Genomic DNA, 20,627 nt, shown 5'->3' with positions numbered 1-20,627 from the left:
CCCAGGTGCAGTTCAACTGAATCCCTTAAACACATTTCTTAAATTCATTTCTTTCGTGGGATTTAAGTTCTTGTCTAATGTTCCAGTTTACAGTCCTTTATCTCCTGAGCACGAGCATTAAAAAGATCTGTTTTCTTCCAAACGGTTCTGCTGATAGCCTGTGATGCAGAAGATCCATCTCTGAAATGAGTGAGTTCATCTGCCCTCTGTGGAGGACATCAGGTTTGCAACAGGACAAGGCATCCTTCATCAAACCCTAGCTGGGAATCAGGACACTGGTGTCCTGGTTGTCCTGGGTGAAGTAAAGCAAAGATAGCTGCCTTCTTATACCTCAGATTTGATAATGGTCAGTGTTATGTGCTATATCTCTTCTCTGTCTTGTGATGCTACATGTGCTCCCCCAAACACAATAACTATACCCTTACACTTACAGGTGCAAAAGGGAACAACTCTGCATCTCCCTTTGAAATATTTTTTCTTACACTGAATTTTCTTCTGATTTTTCTGATTTGGCTAGGAAAAAAAATGTATTAAATACAGGGCAGGGATGTGATGGTGGTATGGAACGAGGCTGCCATTCCTTGCCCTTGTTTGTGGGGGCAAGAGACTGACAGGGGTCCCTGGGCAAATGGGGGGGGTGGTCTAAGAGTCAGGTCTGGAAGCTGGAGGATGAGGGATCAGGGAGAGTTTCTGCACTTATTTTTCTTCTGACTGTGACTTTTTTTCTAAGGCTGGGCTAGAAATTCCCTTGTCACACTGGAGAGTACGTCCCTTTGAACAGAGTTGGTCATACATCCCTGCAAGCTCATTAACACATGGCAAACAGTGCAGGGGCTATGTGAGTGCTCTTCACCTGACGCAGGAACACTGGAACATGGGCAAGTAAGAAAAATCTCCAGATGAAACCCTACAGCATGTTCCAAGCTGAATAATTTCCCCAGCTTGTGCTAAGACACCACTTCACCATGAAAAAGGGCTGAACTCTTGGCACAAAGAGCTGACTGCTGACCCCTTCTCCCCTAGAAAGCTGCTCATGATGCCACAGGTCCTGCTCATGATGCCGAGGCAGTAGCTAGAAGAAGCAAAGATATTTCTCTTCAGGCAGGAAATTATTTCAGCCTCTTAATCCCAAAGTCAAAATGTCCCTATTATCTCAACAACTAATCACTATATAAGCTCATGTATTAATGTTTTAAGAAATCAGCATTTAGAGATACTGGGAAAGAGGAAAATAGTGTGCATAAAAGTTGGGGAGGGGAGACAAGAGGAGTATTTGGCTTTTACACTTGATCAGATTTAACCTTCTAAGCAATATTTTTATGTATGTTTACAGGGTGCCCTTTTTGTTGAGTCAATAAGAAGAATATCTACAGGACAGACACTGGTAACTCAATTATGAAATCAACCTGTTATTCAGATAGGTATAAAATCTCATATTTTGCACATGATTTTGACATCAAATATCAAATTTCACTAAGAGCCTTGGCCATCAGGAATTTTCAGTCCCTGACTCTATTTCTTTGTGGAGTTTCAAACTGGTCACCTAATACCGGGGAAGGAGGGGAACATCACCAATGAAACTTTAGGCCATGATGAATTATACTTTTAAAATTTCTAACCTTGAAACTTTACTTGTCTATGTAACCCCATTTCTGTGGAGTTTTATTGCTGATTTCATAAGGGTTATTTGCTGGAATCAATTTATGAGCAGTGTATATTCATAACCATGCTTCTTGATGAATTGAGATCTTGTGTAACTTCAAAAGCAAATTGAAGAACTCAAGTACATCCACGCTTTTCACTTGAAAAAAAATATATCTTTGCTATTATTTCATACTGCTTAAATACTAGGCTACCTTGTTTTGAGGTCTAGTACAGTTACCTGCAAGATATCAAAAAAAGGGAAGAATTTCATCAGTGGGTGGACACCTCCCAGACAACTGCTGATTTCAGTGACAGAGCTTAAATGAAGTGAAATCACTCTCTGCCATGTATTATCCCAGGCTGGTGATGACTCCTGTAACAGACCTGTGGGGTTCAACCATCCAGATGAGTCATGTAATCATAAAAGAGGAGCACTGTCCCTTTTAGCAGTTACCGTATTGATGGCTTCCTCCAATCCACTAGCTGGGAAGCAACTTAGTGCTAAGAGGCACGATGAGATAGAAACAGGATCCAATATTTAAGTTATGTCTCAAAGCAAAATGAAACTTATTTTGTGTTCAGTTTGCTTCATTGCTGTTTTCATTAAAGATAGGTCATTTTTAAAGTAGTAAATGTTAGCTCTTTGCTGTTGGCATGTGAGCATCAAGAGCCCACCCTAACCTTGTTTTCATATTTTGCTCCTCTAAAAAATAGAGAGAGTTTTTCTGCTTTAAGCAAGTGAGGTTAGCTTATTTTTGAAGCAAGCAGCTAGGACTTGTACTGACACCTGAGAGAGGATCGACTGACTGCAGTCATAAGCACAGGTTGTATGGCTGCCCTAACTGATGAAAATTGGTGGCAATGAATCTAATTCTTTTGTTTATGTGAATCACCAGAAACTGTTGCCTTCTTTCCCTCCCAAGGCTTATTCCTAAACAAAGCTGAATTGGAAAGTATAGATTCACAAAGTCTCCCTGGAGAAAGTGATCTCCTGAATTTAACCCAAGAAAAAAAGAGAAGCCTAAAATCCTGGTACTGAGACTACCAATTTGGGTCTGTAGCAATTAATTATATTGAGTTTCATTAAATTTCTCCATGCTGGAATCATGAGATTGTCTGTAATTCTGCCACCTACAGTGTAAAGAATATAAACTGTTCCCTTTGCATTTGTAAATATTTCCAACTGTTATTTTTAATCAAAAGTCCACTTAAGCTTAATTGTTCCATAAGGTGGTTGTGGATAAAATGCTCAAATTTCATGTTACTTGTAAGCAAGACAGTAGTGTGATCACCTTTTCTATCTGGGAGCTCTTCACTGAGATCATTTATCCATGGACTAAACATTTAAATTAGCATTTAAACCTGGGTCAGGTCTGTGAACTCTGGATCAGAGTCCCAGGCCTGTGTGAAATCCCCGTTCAGCAGTGTGAATAAGAAACAATTCTTGATTGATAGTGACCCAAACTCTCACCCCATGCCATGGTTGTATGTCCTGTTCCTGGCTACTTTATGAGTAGCATCCACCACTGTGCAAGGAATGTCCTTGCCCCATGACTCACTTGCATGGAATAAAGACAGGTTCATTGAAATTTCATCCTTTGCAGCCAATATAACTATCATTTTTTTTGTAAGTAGTGATGAGGCCTCCAGCAAGATCAGACGAGTTAAGAAGAAAGAAACACCCCCCCCCAAAAGAAAAAAAAAAAAAAGGTTTTAGAGCAAATCCTTTCTCACTGGTTCTTTGAACAACACAAACTATATTTTTCCTTCCTATTTCGGGCCAGAGAGTCAAAGGCTCAGGGATGTGACCTCTCTCATTTGTAATGACCAAATAAGTCCCAACTACAGCTACCCCCATGTGACTCATCTGAAACAACACAACTCCAAATGAAATTGCTAACGGTCCAGATGGCAAATCAAGCTTCCGAGAGACTGATGGACTGAATTTCATTTATTCCAAATGCATTTTGAATAATATTGAAGGACTTTTCAGAGTGCCTATGTACTGGATACTCTCCAGATGTGTCAGATGTAAAAGTGGTTGTTCACTTTAGAACCTGAAAGAAATAATCAGCTACTTTTATGCAAAGGAAGAAGACTGCACCTGTAGTTGACATTACTTAACAAGTTTCATTGTGCCAATACATTCTGCATGCTTTGAAGTGAAACCTATTTGTAGTGTTCCTTATGGGCATTTAGGTATCAGTATTGGTCTGGAGACTTGTGATGGAAATACTGCTTGAATTTCTTCAGCTGTCTTGGTTTGACATCATAAAAGACTTCTGTATTTTGCTCTGAAATGTTTTTAAAATAAATGCACATACCCCCCCCCTTTCTTAATACATATAACTTATTACGGGAATACTTGATTTGAAACAAAAATAAAATTTATCCAGACAGTTATTTTTCTCTTAGCAGATACAGATGCAAAAAAACACCTGCTTGTTTTCAACTAGCATCTCTAAAATAAATAAATAAAATGAAACTGGTTTAAAGAGTTCAGTCTTTAATCATTTTATCATTATTTAATGAGGTAATGAAATTTTAGCTGATAGCTTTCTGGTATAACCAGCAGGGATGTTTCAACAATTGCCAAATCCAAAAAACAACCATCAGACAACATGGAAAGGTAATCCTGACAGTTATGTTAATCTCTACAAACAAAGCTGACCCAGAACTCAGTTTTCAAGCAGTGCCTCTTACTTCCCTGGCCAGAGCCTACAGCACTGTCTGGAGCCAATTCCCAATTTCTGCTGAAATATCCAGCCCTGAACCTGGCCAGGCTTCATGCGATACCATGTGAAGTAAAGGATATTAACTTCCCCAGGATGTCTCGAATCTCTGTCCCTTAGTCAGCAGGATCAGTTCACTTGGGCTAGTGAGTACCTAGAAAGCCTTTCACTAAAGCCTCTCCAGAGCCTTCTGTCTAGAAAGCATAACAGTGATATTACAGGTGGTCTTAGTGCTTATAGGTGTTTTGACATGAGAATTGTGAACAATTAAAAGAGCAACAATCGGCATTGCTTAGAGAATAATATTGCTGCAGGCTTCAGCAGAAGCATGACTGAGCCTCTAAAGGATGGTCTTGCAGATGTGTAGTTCCTGTAAAAGGGTCTCCTGGGCTGAGCTCTGCCACAGATAGCTGGCCACAAAGCATCCTGCTCCCAGAGGCTCTCTGAATTTGATTTGCCTCTCACAGGGGTTTTGCAGCTGACTTAAGCCACCTTTCCTTGCTCTTTCCAAACCAGATCTGCTCTTGACAAGAAGAAATCCTGGCTGTTCAGGAGTGGTTTAAAGCCAATTTGGGTGAAGAGTGGCATTGGAGCCATGGGGGCTTCTCCAGGTAACAAGGAGAGCCCATGAAATAGGTAGGAACTGGTAGTGGTCTTGATTTCCAGCACAGGGAGATTTTTGTTGTTGTTGTTTTAATTCCATGTTCTGGTACACATACACAAATGCTGAATTAATATGTTTGATACCGTCTAATGCATTCTTAGTGAGAAATCTCACAGTGTGGTGGCAAAGAAAATTCAACTGGTTTGTTTACTTACCCTAAAAGCTGAATATGCTGCAATAACCAGCAGTGTATCAAAATGTCAAATTTATATTCAAGCCCTTTGAAATTGTTTCCGAAACAATAAGGCAGTAGTTTTTTGTTGTTGTTTTTTTTTTTCCTTTTTTTTTTTTCTAGTGTTGTCCTGCAATCCATCATTGCAATGCAGCCAAAACTCCTAGGTATGAAATGCTTCCTTTTCCAACACATAAAAGCATTACAGACTATTAATTACATTATGATTAGCTGGGACATCTTAACTATAAATCATTGTTGCTTAAATATAGGCTACAAAGAATTAATTGGCAGCCTGCCAGTTCAGGGAAATGAAATCTAGCACTAGAAATAATATCAAAGCCAAGGTGTCTGTGAAAGCCTGAGTAGTCTAGAGATATGTGTACTTGCACTGTATACCTACAGGCTCAGCTCCTCGAGACTCCTACAGTCACTTGTGACAGGTGACATCAAGGAAAAAGTCCATCTGACCTTCCTGCCTACTGCTTGCCCCCAAGAAAATTGTTGCAAACCATTGCAGACTTCTTGTTAAAAGACAGCCACAGCCACCAAGCTGGCTGGCTGCTCAATATTAAAGGGCATGTTTGGGTCTGTACTAAGTTGTAAGGCAGGTTCAGAGATCTTGCTGCAGATTTTCTCCAGCCTAGCTCAAAGTCTGTATCTGCATCTAAATGAACAGTTTTTGAGTGAATTCAGAGATGTGAAGACTTACAAGTAGAGATACAACCACTGTCTCTGTTTCAAACCAGAGAAGTCAGAAAGTTTCCTCAAGACAGGTACTTACAAGAACACAATTGATGTTAGTACATCAACACCATGTGACAGAGCTTTTACAAACTGTCTTGAGAACTTATACTAGGGATCTCAGCCTTGTGTGTGAGATTTTCACAGATATAATCTTTCAAATAAGAGAAAAATAGAGACTGCTGCAAATTTAATAACTAGAGTGAGATACATTTAGCAGTCTTTGTAACTTATCAAACATGGAAATATATCCACACTGCAGGAAATTCATTGCTGTAGTACAAACACAGCCAGCTTCTGACAATAATCCTATTAAAGTAACAATCTCTGTTCATGTTGCTATCATTCATATCATACTGAAATTCCATTTAGCAAGATTAAAAGTGAAATAACTGCCTTTTACTTTCTCATTTTTTCCACCTCTCTTCATTGTGTTCAGGAGAGACATTGCTTTTCCCTTTTAAACTCTGTCTGTCCTTTTTAAGTTCTGTGGTCTGTCTTCTGGCAAGCCCTATATCCTATGCTCTCACTAGATGTTTTTGTCCCTAACACTCTTACGTCTGTAATATCTACCCCCTGAGAAGCACCTTCTGGCATCTGAAGAAATTTGGATTAATCCTATTTGTTGGATCCAATCCAGATTTCCTTCCTATAGCAAGGCTTTCTTTCTAGTTAGTGGATCAAGACCAGAGGGGTTCTACTCCAGGTTGAAACAGCTGCCCAGGAGCAAGGTGGACAAGATTAAGTCAGGTCCATAAGGGTACCTCTGCGTATCTACACAAAAGCATTGAATTGTTGCCTCCAGCTTGAAGATCTGGCCGAACTGGGATTAACAGAAGATAGTGATTTGTCTCACTTCCTTGATTATGCAGTACCACAGAATTTGGCAGAAGTTTTGCAGGAAATGACCTTGTTAAGTGCCTTGTAGGAACTGGGTAGTTATCCCCTCAGGGACCCTAGGAAGTATCAATTAGCATGGGATTTCTTTAACGTCACATCAGTGTCTCTGCTTTCAGTTCATGACAGAAATGAGGGGTGAGGTTCATAAGGTAGACACCTCTCACTGAGCCCCCCTCAACATCCTTGGCAGTCAAAGGAGAGAAACAGGCACTTCTAAGATGTGATTAATCCAAGCATTACCAACTATTTTTCCTTCAGTAATTAGCATGGAAGCCTAAGGGAACTACCTCAGATGTAGGCATCCAGAGTTGTGTGGGATAAATTCCAAATACAAAGAATAAGATCTTCAAGAGCAGTAATCCTATTTATACTGCAAAATACCCTGTGCTTCCTCAGGGTGCAAGAAGCTTTCATCTAACATGAGCACACTGCCAGAATGGATAGTCTTATCCCTGGCTGTGCAGTCTCTCCCACTCCGTTGTGCTGGGGAGAAGTATTGATGTGGCCATGTGCTAAATTGTACAAACTGCAATAGTTGAAAACAAATGAATTTCAAGGCTTCATGTGCTGGTAAATCTACCAAATCCTTAGTCACCTTGTTCAGTGATTCCCTTCACTGTTGCAGGAAGGGTCGTACTTTTTTTTTCCTGAAATCCATGTCACTGATTCCTAATCAACCTTTGCTTGCTAGTTTATGGCAGTATCTATTGTTAGCAGTTTCTCTTTGTTTTAAAAAATCAAAGCCAAAACTGTCATGGTCAGGCACTTGTTTTAAACAGACTGAAAAAGAAGAGTATTCAATGCCACTTTACCATCTGATCTGTAATGAGTCTACTCTGATTTCTGATTAAACATAAACTTTCATTAGGGTTTGAGATCTAAAAAATATCTGTTCATGAAATACTGCGTTTCACATCACATGCATTTAAGTAGCTTCTCCAACTGGTGCTGAAGAATATTTAGTCCATGCCCCTTGAAGGCACCGGTTTTGCATGCGGTGTGTTTTTTTTTGTTTGTTTGTTTTTTAATCCAAAGCGACATTGTCTCATTAAGTGGTCAGTAATTGTCATTATTCACCATGTATTGTGACTTGTAAATGAGGATTTCAAAGTCTATTCAGAAACAAGTTGTCTGTAAATACACAGATTAAGAAGACTAATAAAATTTCCCTTGCTTTAGGAAAAAAAAATGACCTTTTTATTCAGCAAGGGTTCTGTAGCAGTATGAATCTTGATAAACAATCCCTGTCTCTGCCACGTGGAGACAAAAGGAGCATTGTGCTATACGCTTTGGTTTACCAGAGCTGCAGAGGACTTGGACTCATACCAAAGTGGATGTCTTGCCCAAAACAGGTCAAAATCTCCTGCTCTTCTGGCACTTCAGAACCTTGGAGCCTAGACACTTGACACTCACATCCAGCTTAGGTTATGAAGTATGCTGTGAAGTAGGCTGTGTAGTAGTTTAGGCTACTACAGCTCAGAGGATGAGCATGGGTAAGTGCCAGCTAGTTGTAAAAATGAGAGTTTCCCTTGACGTAAAAATAACAGAGAGCTGTGTCAAGGACCAGGTGACAAATCTCTACAGGGTTATGGGTGTTCCTTCCACAGCCCTGTGAGTGAATCCTGAGTCTTCCAGTGGGTTTGTGAAATATCCTTGGGCTTGCTACCACCCTCCAGTCTGCCTGGGAAACTCAGTCATCCACACTTGCTGTTGATATCAGGAGGCTTAGAGACAAACCACAGCCTGTGATGATGGTGCTCCAGGAGATGAGAGATGCAGTTGTCTGTGTAGCAGATTGAGTAGTTATTGTCCAAGTAGGAAAGCACATTTTTCAGCCTTTACTTGGAACCAGCTGCTTCTGAGGATCTTGTACCACACAGATCAGATCAGAGACTCGGGTATCAGGCATCTGAGGGAGCTGACATCAAATCTTTCTCAGGTTTTTGGTAAATTTGCCTGTTCTCCTCCTCTGATAAGTTATATACCTCAGCACACTGTCTGAGGGCTAGTCAATGCTTATTTTGGGAAGTGTTTGGAAACCTACAACCACAAGGAGCTAGGAAGTGAAAAAGTAGATTTTGAAACTGAAATGGTTAAAAATGATCTTCAAATGTCAAGCTGCCTGAAGGAAAGGCGAGCTCACCTCAGCTCCATTTAGAGTGATGTTGGGTAGAGGGAATTTTATTCTTTCAAATGTATGTGCATTTATAATGCATAAAAATGTAGTTAAATGCAGGTCGCTGTGTGACTGAAGAGCGAATATTAAACATAAACGGGTTGCTTCACATCTGGAAGGAAAGCAAATCAGCATTGCTTCTCCACAGGGTGAAACTGAAATGTGTGCTTTGCAATGCTGTTACTAGGCCAGGGAGAAATAAAACAGAGAGCTGAGAATCAGTATGAGGTAAAATATGCCATTAAACTATCAGATGAAATGGGGACAGAAGAGGAAAAATGTGGGTAGAGGAGGTGAAAGAAGAACAATTATTGTCTTTTGGACAGGAATGAGGGTTTTTTTGTGTGTGATGACCTTATGCATACTTTTAGGAACTGATATGTCTCAGTAGGTAAAACATTAATTTGGGAGGAGGTTTGTGCACTCTTCAACAATTTACACCTCTTTCTTTCTGTTTTCTCTGAGAGCATTTTTTTGTGTCTTGTCCATTTAGATGAATAATGTGAGGTAATAAAATGCTCTTCCATGAGCTGGTATGTTAGGTTTTTATCCTCAGCTGGACTCATACCATATCCTCAGCTGAGGATAAAAAAACAATTGGGAAAGGTAACTTCCTTAGATATGGAACATGAAGGCAGCACAAACAGGTAAGAAAAACTTGTGTATAGATTCATTTGTGATCACTGCAGCTTGCATGATCATTTTCCATCTTTCTCCTTTTCACCAAAAACCTTCCTGAGCGCAGTCTTATTCAGCACATAGCACTAAAGCATTCCTTGAATGGATCACTGTACAGTGTTTGAGATCCTGGAGCCAGCTCTCATTAGCTGATGACTAATTCTGCTTCCAATAAGAGGAACAATGTAACTGGGTGAATCTAACCTCTCTTTTATTTTCCTCCTTCAGACTATGAAGCTCTAGCCTGTATAATTCACAGTTACCAAACACTGACTACTCCCATAAACATACTCATTTATTTAGGATTTTTTGTAGTACATTATGGCAATGCATATGCAACTTCCACACCTAGAAATGTAAAGATAAACAACATATTTGGAAAAGCAAAAGTGACATCTACATTTTAAAATCAGAAGACAGAAAAAAAAAAAACCACACAAAAAGAAAAAAAAAATAAATGCAAGAAGTAGCTCTGAAGCTGTCCATATGTGTGCCTAACTGTTCACTGTTTCTTATTCATTGTCAGGAAGTGCTAATGTCCAAATCTGTGTCATTTCTGTCTTGTTTCAGACAGTTACAGACAGGAACTAGAAAACATTTTCTGTCATCCAGCTCACCAATGAAAGTGAATGGTGGAAAATTGAAATAAGCATTCTCACCTCGGGTTATTGTCAGCAGGCATGGTGACTCCACAAATATCAGGTAAGTCCGGGATCACTGTGCTCTGCCCACAGGGGGTTGTTTTCACCTCTGGAAGTAGAGTGACTGAGTAGGATTATAAGGGACATCAGACAGGCAATGACAAGGAGTACAAATATAAATCTCTATATACAAAGGCTGAAATTAGCTCGTATATGCTCCTCGGAGGTACTTTATAAGTAAATGATTTGTTGAATAGGATTGGACCCATTAAAGTAAAAGATTTGGAACAAGAAAAAGCAGGAAATGTTTATCAAGGAACCCAGAGCACATAATGCTGTCACTGTTATACATTACCCAACACAGTTGCAGTTTGCATGAAATGCTCCTTGGGCCCATTAAATTTTTTCCAGGCAAAGATTAGAGTGAGTAGTTTCAGAAGAAGATAGACAAGATTTGGCTGTTTTAGAGATGTGTGGTGGTTTTTCTTTGAAATCTTTCTGCTTTTAACTGAAGCTTCAGTCCTGGAAAGATTGAAGTTCTCAATGATTGGCTTTGCTTGGCTTTGTCTTTTACCACACTGCCATCATCTTTCCCCTCAGTCAAGCAAACAAAACCATGTCTCTGATTTCTCTATTGTGAACCTTTTGTTAATGCAAATTAAATGAGCCAGAAGGAACTGTAACAGTTCTAGTATAGGTTTTGGGTAATCTCCCCTGATACACCAGGACTTGGTCATATCTAGAGATTAAACAAGGCTAAGGAATATTACCAGGCCTGGTCTTGGCACAGCCAATCTAGGACTTTCCAAAACAGTTTTGTTTCTGGGGACTAGATGAGAGCCAACTGCATTAAGCATTTTAGATACAGCCCCTCTATTTCTTCAGGGTAAGAGAGCTTAGTAATATTGTTAGAAATGCTGTTTGATGCTGTCTGGCTTCAGTTCCAACTAAGGAATATGCTAATTTAATACCACCGATATTGCACCAGTGTCCACTCTTGTGGCTTTTCATACAATGAATGAGATTGCAGAACATTTGCTTTATTCCATTCATTTTTTTCACCCAGCACGTTAGAACTTCTTTTCACCCAGTTTATTTTCTCATTCTTGAATCTAATTTACAAGTCTAAACCCTACTTTGTGTTTGGTCCCTCATCTGAGAAGGTCAAAGAAGTATGCAAATGTGATAGTTCTCCACCTTCCAAGGTAACAAAGTTTAAATTCAGCCCAAAGAAATCTGCTTTTGATTAAAGATTGGAGAGAGAAACATCTTTTCAAATATAGAATAACATCTGTAGTTATCAATGCATTACGATTTTGGTCACTGAACAATTTTGGTAAGAAGTTCCCACTCCCATGAGCAGATATTTGAATGTATCTGGCTCCTCAATTACCTTTTCTTTTTGCAGTTGAACAATTTACATTTCCTCCTCTTGCTAAAAGTGGGCTGTTCCTTGGGCACCAGTCATTTCTGTGTCAGCTAATAAACCCTTTTTTATTCCCTACATAACTACTGTGCATTAGAGAATTGTTGAGTTGGAAAATATTAGCTTCATTTAGTTATTGTTAAGCTTTGCTGAGAAAGGAGAGCCTCGTTCACATACCAGGTCCATTTTCAGAAGCAAAATGTATTTAATTGGGCTATTTTTGTTGCAAGTTCACAAAGTTTCTCCAGCACAGACTCCAATTAAGCAACTGAATCTGATATGAAGTAATTGAGACTGACCCAGCTGTCTTGTAGGACTGCAATGAGTTGCTGTGGAAGGGATCTTTGATCCCCCTGAACACCATTCACACCACGTAATACAAAGATGAATATCCACACTGCCTCCATCTTTGGCCTCAACCCACTTTTTCTATCTTGATTTCTCAGAGGCACATAGACTCTATAGCTGCTATCAGTGAGCTACATAAACTCTGATGCCTCACAAAATCAAACCCAGGAGTTCATCTCACCGAACTGTAGTTGTGTGCAGTGTGAACATCTCCACCTTCACTAAATACTATCCACATCTTTCACAGTAAGTGGAAAGAAAGAAACACACATCTAGGACTCAATCCATTTAACTTCCTCTAAATTTCTATTCTATGCTGAAATAAATTGTACGCAGTTCCTCTCCCTTCACCCTGCAAGAGAGCTCTGAGTGATTAGCTCAGATTCAGGAGTCTACTTCGAAGATACACTATTATCTTCCTGAAAGTGGTTATGTTGTTGCTCTCAAGTTGTTCATCCAGAATTAGCCACTGATCTTAGCTTCTCTATTTCTCCCTCCTTCTCCTTATTTTCACACTGAATAGCACTTGTACAAAACATTCTCCATGTTTCTGAGTCAAAAAAAGGAGTTTCTGGAAAGGTTGTTTATGTATAAATTTATGAGGCAGAATGAAGTAGAGAAGTTACTATTTACTTCCCCTCCTAAAAGCTCTATAATGTAATGACAGTGCTGCAGGTTATAGTTGTGATAGATTCTGCAAAGAGCTCACTTATACTGATGAATGCAGTAAAACCACAGATAATTGTTAATGCATAGTTGTTGCTGGCTTTTAGTAGGTATTCCTTGGCATTCCTGAGCTGCTTTGGGATTTTCTATGGGTGTATATTATTAGCAAGGAGGATTTATTTCTGTTGTTGTAAACACAGGGGTTGTGAGGTCTGGATCTCCCATCATCAGGGTAACCACCTGCCTCTGCAATAGTATATACATTCCCATTATGCCTCTGAAGTCAGGAAGATGTTTTCATGTGAGTCATTGGTTATCTAACCTAAGTGATACATCCTAAAACAGATGTTATTAATAAATTAAGTGACTTGCATACTAAACAAGTTAGTTTCTCTCCACTAGGAGAACTGATTTAAGTTCAGGGTACAGAAGTCTTCACACATCTCCATTATCCCCTAGAGGGGAGAGCTCCTGCTCCAACTCCAATCTATTTTCACCAACAGCTGTGAGACCTGCAGATTGTGTTGGAACTGCAAGTTCTTAAAGCTATTTTACAACATTCTCCCATCCTTAGAGCTGCTAAGGGAAGGTCTATAACTTTCTGCATGCAGCAGCCTCTTCAGCATCCTTAGAATTGCCAGGTGTGATCACATAGCTGGTATATCTTACCCAGCACTTTTTTTTCTTAGTAAAACCAGCAATACAGGAGCTGCAGAATGGTATAAATCTTGGGTAATACAGGTTTTCTTTGCCCATTGCTGAATTCCTGTTGTATGTCTTGATCTCAGCTTTACTTAACACATCCAGCTGTCTCTCTGAATATCATTCTTAGCACTGCAGTACCTCCTTCAGTACCTCTAAAAACTACTTGTGGTCATTAGGAAATGAGATATTTCAGCAGGAGACACTCTCCCTTGTAAGATGTTGCGATACCTGAATGAGATGGAAAGCTTTGTTAGGCTGTCCCTTGAATATCCTGAAGCTCCAAGATCCTGGAGTAATTGTTGGAGGTTTCTAGAAGAGCTGGCAGAAGACACCACTTTTATCAGCATTACGTAGTAAATTGTGAAGAGAGCTTTGAACTGTGGTCCCACAAAAGCCATGTTCCTCCAAGGATGCTCTGCATTTCCTTCTGTATCATGCTCAATACAGCCTAAAGCATATGTGCAGCCATGGAGAGAGGGCATGAGGGGGAGGTCACATCTTGTGAGGTATGAGCAAATAGCCAAAGATGTACATAGGGGCAAGAAAATGTTTATTCCCCAAAAAGTATTTCTAATTTCTCAAAACATAAAAATCTTACCAGGCAAGGAAGCAAAATATAAATGTGAGAGATGCCAAGAGAATGATAGAGAGAGAGAGTACTCTCGTATTAACTTCTGTCTTTGAAATGAGATTAAGTCTCTGCCATCCCATATGTTCCCCATTCATACATTCAGTTTTCATTAGTTCCTTGAAGACTGTTCACTTTGCTTAAATATCATTCCCTGTGGAAGTACGATTTTAAGTATAAAGTAGAAATAAGATTTTAAACATAAAATACAATTTAAAAGGTTTTTGATTTTTTTTTTCAAGTACAGAAAAAGATTTAACAATTGGCTCTGTAACCTGAAAAGGTAGAAAAGCCCAGATTATTGTTCCCTGTGTAAAAGATATTTTCCTGGATAAAGGTTTAAAGTAGGGTGTCCTTTCTCCATAGGAAAGAGACTCCAAAGGGAGTCTTCCACTCCTTCCTCCCATACAATTGAGTAAAACACTTCATCAGAAAAACTGAAAGCTCACTGATGAGGACCAAAGAGATTTAAGAGCCGTTAAATCATTACAGTAATGAGTGCAGTGAGTGTGTTCTAGAGGAAACAAATATAATACAAGAGGCAGAATGGCTTCATCCAATCAGCTTTCTGTTAATTTAAAGTGAGAAATGTACGTTCATGCCAGGAGAAATAGAAAATATTGGAAATAATAAGTAGTTGGGGAATACGTGGCTCCAGAAAACAGAGATTTTTCTCTCAAGAAGCCTGACTGTATTCTTACTTACAAAATGGCATGAATAAGTGTGCTGGTGACAACAGGGAGAGTAGATCAATCGTGAACAGAATGGGAGCTGCTGTGTAAATAAGGATAGCAGCACTGGAATCATGAACTCTAGCAAGAACCTGTTGTTCAAGAGCTGATTTAGTTTCAGAAGTCATTACTCTGCTATGGACAGAACCCTCTGTAGGAGGGTTAGACTGTCATTCAAACTCATAGTGGACATCCACCTTCCCACCTTCTCATCACATCACCTGATTCAATAAAGAGATCAAAGAAATCAGACATCAGGAATAAAACTTCTTCTGGATGTCTGTAAGAAAAAAAAAAAAAAGAAAAAGGGGGGGGTTCATCTCCATAGTTCTTTTCTTTTCATAGCAATATTCATTGGTAGAACATTTCTTCTTAATTTTAAGCCATCTTGATATCTAATCAGGTTTCCTTTCTAGCATAATCTTATAATGGTTATAATTTCATAATTTTATAATGCAGCCATGCAATATTTATGCCATGTGGCAATACACGAGAATGATCACAGCCCTCTCAAGAGCTAACACAGAGCATGAAACTTCTAGACAAATGTTTAAGGTGTGACAGCTCTTCTCACTGAAGTCTGTCACCTTCAGACACAGCTCCAACTGCATCCACCCACAACCTATTCCCTCAGTCTTCCCACATTTGTCCTTGGAACCTTATTTCTTGTTCTTTAAGGTGCAGTAAGGTGAGACAAACAGAAATAATCTTGGTGACACCAAAAAAGACAGTGCTGTATGGTTTCCCTGTTTATCTGCATGGGCTATGGTGCTTATCTGACCTTTGCTGAGCTGATTCTGCTCAGTAAGGGATCAGAAAAGCCACCAGCAGCAGAAAGTCAGGAGCTTTCTGCCTCCTTTGGGAACCGAATCATTTCAGCAAGGGTCACATGAACCAGCACAGGGAAAGGGGAAGAAATGGGAGGAGAAGGAAGGAAGACAACGCTCTTTCATGGCTGCAAACTGTTTAAAGCACGTCATCCCACCCTTTGTCCTATAAGTTCAAAGGAAGCCCCAAATATTTCTAGTGAGATCAGAGGGAGACAGGCTCCCACATCAGAGAGTAGGAGAGGGTGATGTTGAGAGTCATGATGAGATCTATATCTACTCCTCAGTCCTAACACGTCCCCTTTCCCTTTTCTCGAACACTTCCCATTTCTGAGGAAAGAAGATAATCCAGGGCCATAGCCACAACTCGAAAATAAACTGCATGCCAACCTAACTAACACCTTTTCCCACTCCTCTTTTAGTTCATTTCAGCTAGAAAAATAACTAACATTAACTGGTGTTAGCTAATTCAAATTGGCTTGCAAAAACTCATCTGATTATACCTTTTGTTACAGTTGCAAGAAAATTGCCTTTATTGCCTTAATAATGTGTAGGTTAATGTATTTGTCTCTACAATCAATACTTTTTTTCTCCTCCCGTTGTTGTTACTCTTGGGAGGATAGACGGGGTAATTTTTATGCTACTAGGAACTGTACGGCATTTTTATTTCTTTAAATCTCCTATTTCTGGAGTCTTGTTATGTTAGAAAATCATAATTCATTTTATTTAAAATGTAAGATTCGGGGGCTCTTCATTTTTTTGAAATTTGAATTTGAATGCTTCAGAGACTGGTTCAAGCAGAAAGGAACCTTTATATTTTAAAAATTACCTCCTAATTCATCTTATTGTTTTTCAGGATATATGCAAGTTTTCTACTAGTTTTGGAATTGTCGGTCTAGACAGTAATAGCCTGTACACCAGCTGTTGTTGTTAGACGAGTGTCCCAACTTTTCTATCTGCCAGACAGCTGTGGGATGGTCTTCTGCACAGACCTGGTTGAAGTGTCCCAGATCAAACTTTAAAACAAAGAGAAAGAAGAAGAAAACCACACACAGACACACACACTTCTGTTATTCATGTAACACTAGTCGTACAGCTAGGCCTAAACAATGACAGCTCTAGCACGATAATAATCCTGTTAACAGGGATTTTATGCCACATTTAAATGTCGATAAGAGAAATACCCCTGCTTCGTCAGCTAGCTTATGTCAGTAGATACCTAACACCTTGTTAGACATGTGATTGCCAATAAGTAACATGTAATTCCACTGCTCTTAAAAATCCCCACAGGGTACATTATGCAACAAGGATTAATTTTGATTTCATTTTTTTCTTCTTTCTTTTTTTATCCCACTTCCCTACATTTCCTTTACCCCCCCCCCCCCCCTTTCCAAATACTTAGAGGCAACTTCGTTGCATGTAAAAATACCATTTTCTTCCTTTTGTAGTAATTTCCTAAGTCCTAACACATTTTCCCCTCTATACTTGGTCAAAAAAAAAAAAATGTTTTGGTGTCTATCAGGAAGAAGACAAAAGATGGGCGGGGGGCGGGGGGGACAAAACCAAATCTGTAAATATTTACTGACATTTGCAAGTTTTAGCTCATTTATACTAGCTGATGATCTGGTTGTCTGGCTGATTGGAATACATGGGGAGGTATCTATATCTAATTTAGCTAACGCTTTAGGAACCTATACCTTCTATACAGCCAGTTAATAGAAACCCCATTCCAAGTGTCTCTTTTTTAAGACATATTTATCTAAAACAAACAAAAAAAAAAGAAATAAAACACTTAAAACTTGGAATAGCCCTGCTAACACTGAAAGCTGTCTACAGCTCAGCTACTTTATAATTCAGCAAAAAGATGTACATTCACCTCATGTAGGTCACGGTCAAAATGGGTGGGCTCAAAGCCTTATATTCCCATTGCTTCCTGAGCATGGGATTTAGTGACTTCAGGAGACTGATCATCTGTCTGAGCCAAAAAGCACTTAAGTATTTGCTCCAAAAGAAGGAGGAAAAAAATAAAAAGAATGAAATAACTCTTGCTGCAATTGCCAGGTATGGCATGATAGAGAGGGAAGTAGTGCATAACTGATGGGAAAAAGGTGAGATGTTCCTCTGTACAATACGAGGAGTAACAGCTGAGCTCTGCACTATGAGCATGAACAAAAAAAAGAGCCTCTTGCTTAGTCAAATGCCTATGCAAATGAGGACAGCAAGCTGTAAAGAGAATTCATTACTTGTTGGCTTGGTTGATCAGCCTCATAAGTAGCCAAACCTAACAGCCGTGTAATAATCAGCAACTTGCATTGCTGGGTACATGAGCAAAACTCTGCACGTCAAATTAGTTTAAGTATAATCAGGTTGAGCTATAACTGAAGGTAATCTGTGGATGCACAATCTGAGGCACCATATTGATAAGCTATGGTGGCAGAACTTCAGTTTCATGAGCAGGGGTCCTGAAGCAAGGCCAAGGGCTGGTTTATTCACCTTGAAAGGATACACATCCCAGCACCTGGGAGCTCTGAGGTTAAGGTACAATCTCAGCATGATTCCTGATACACGGTTGAAACATGCTGCAGGCATCGTTGTTGGTATTTGGAAAATGACAGAACATTTCAATAGAGCAAACACACCAGTCTAGACCAATGTGAAAGCACCTACAGCAAATCTCATTGAAGTCCTTCACTAGACCCTGTTGGAGGGCTTCCCCAGGCATCTGGGCTGTGCAGACTGACTAGTAATAAAGAGCACAAAGAAAAAAAAATATGGTGGGAATGTTGTATATGTAACACAACCCACAACCCCATCCCTGTTTTATTCTGCTAGAGAGACTAGTACAGTCCTGGGAGACAAGCAACGATAAGGGAAGTTGAAGCATAAAAAGTTAGTTTGCAAATTAGAATGCAAACCCCTTCCTACTCACCTCCTTGCTTAGCCACACCTGCCAGCTGAAAACAAATAGAACTGACTGAAACCAGTTTTTTACTTATTTAAGGAATATTATAATGTATGCTCTGAGGAAAAGGAAAAGCTGCGCTCATGCACACATCCCTGCTGGCTCTAGACATCCTGAATATGCATCAGTACCTGCTACTTATGGCAGTATTCCAGCTCCTCTCCTCTCCTCTCCTCTCCTCTCCTCTCCTCTCCTCTCCTCTCCTCTCCTCTCCTCTCCTCTCCTCTCCTCTCCTCTCCTCTCCTCTCCTCTCCTCTCCTCTCCTCTCCTCTCCTCTCCTCTCCTCTCCTCTCCTCTCCTCTCCTCTCCTCTCCTCTCCTCTCCTCTCCTCTCCTCTCCTCTCCTCTCCTCTCCCAGCAGAGCAGAGAGGAGCCAGACTTTGGAATAAGGCATCTGACTGTGTCACAGCAGTTGCTGAGTTGTCTTTGTCCCTAACAGGGAACACAGCCCTTGAGGTTAAATGAGCCCTTGGGCGTTGAAAAGGCCAAACACCTACACAGCAGCATTAGGCAGCCATACAGCCAGGTATAACCAGCTGTCCTGGTGTCTGAAGCAAAGCTCCGGGAGACTTGCATGCTTAAGAGACCAAGCAGGGTGTAAAAAAGCCAGAAGCATCTCTGCTTACTTTGGAAACAGAATGAATTTATTAAAGGAAAATGACTGTGAGAAAGAGCTCGCATTGCAATTTATCTCCTGTATCTTTATGCAACACCTTTCATACAATCATACTCCAGATGCTTTCTCACACAGACAGCCCGAGGTTGCTTCTTATGATGGAAATGCTTAGGCACTCCATTCTAGATCATGATGTTTAGGTGTTACACAAATTCGTGGGAAAGACGAAATTCAGCAGTCTAAATAAACACAGGCAGGGGGTGGGAACAGGATTTGCAAAGTGACTTTTGCAGTGTGGCACATCACAGTCACTGATGGGGCAGAGAAAGGAGACCAGATTTCTGAATCCCAGCCTGGACTCCTGGCTAGTGACGTCCATGTTACAGCTTCTTATTCTCTGGTCCTTGTAAATAATCACACCAAACATGACCCACAACATTTTTATTCCTTTCCTTTTTTCTCTTTTGGCAGTGAGGATAACAGCCTTGCCTTTTGTATAATGCCCATGTGCACTGGCATGTTTATATGCTCAGGGCTGGGTCCATCAGAAGGCTGCAGGCAAAATCACAGGACTTTCACCAACGTTTCTGACATGGCACAAACCCAACTTGTCCCGGGATGCACCAACACATAACATTAGGAAGAGTCAAGGGACCTCTCAATTACCTTGTAATCCTTGTAAAACCAGGATCAGGACCTAGCTGTCTGCATAAGTCAGTGTGGAAGAACTCCAGCCTGAATACCAGGCTGGAAAACAGTCTCTTTTACATTGAAACTCAAGGCTAACCTCTGAGGGGCTGTGTCCCAATACACATGTACGCACAGAGCACACAGACTTCCCAACTGAATCAGCTCCTCAGCACACACAGGCCCCAGCTGCTGCCCTGACAGCCCTGCAGCAGCACCAGTGTCCCTGGTCCCCGGGCTCTCTGGGCTCTCTGCCGAGCTCTCAAATCCCGAAGCCAGTGGGGACCCAAACTCAGTTTGTTGGGCATGACGGACCCATGTGGTGAAGTTAACATGTTCTGCTGTTGGGCAACGCTGTGTTCAGGGCCACGCATAAACACTTTACTGCTAGCCATTAAATTTTACTGCTCTCTCTAATATGCTTTGAGATAACTAAACTGATGCCTGAAAGAGACATTTAAACTGTTTTAACAGTATCTACTTCACATAATCTGCTTTATGGCAGTGTCTTATGGTTTTACCCATTTAAAATGTGTTTGTTGTTGTTTTTTAATCAAGGGATTTATACTATGACCTTTGAGCAATGGTAGCCCCTGCGAGAAGACAGCTGGCAATGCGGTATGCAGCACGATCTGTGGAGATTAAATTCATTTCATTCCCTCTTAAGACAGATGACTGGAA

The 20,627-nt window shown here is 40.2% G+C and overlaps 1 long non-coding RNA gene across 2 annotated transcripts in view; it reads left to right on the top strand.

The window, feature by feature from the left end:
- Nucleotides 1-1,239: 1,239 nt before the first annotated feature.
- The window catches only part of LOC308197708, a 35,421-nt gene continuing 16,033 nt past the window's right edge, over nt 1,240-20,627 (top strand). For both annotated transcript variants that reach the window (XR_013953230.1, XR_013953231.1), the window contains exons 1-2: nt 1,240-1,421; nt 10,281-10,412. This is a non-coding gene — a long non-coding RNA (uncharacterized lncRNA). The remainder of the gene's footprint in view (nt 1,422-10,280; nt 10,413-20,627) is intronic.

The sequence above is a fragment of the Anser brachyrhynchus genome (genome assembly GCF_964034855.1).
Source record: "Anser brachyrhynchus genome assembly, chromosome: 6".
In the NCBI taxonomy this organism is placed as follows: domain Eukaryota; kingdom Metazoa; phylum Chordata; class Aves; order Anseriformes; family Anatidae; genus Anser; species Anser brachyrhynchus.
This window is presented reverse-complemented; position numbering and strand designations above follow the sequence as displayed.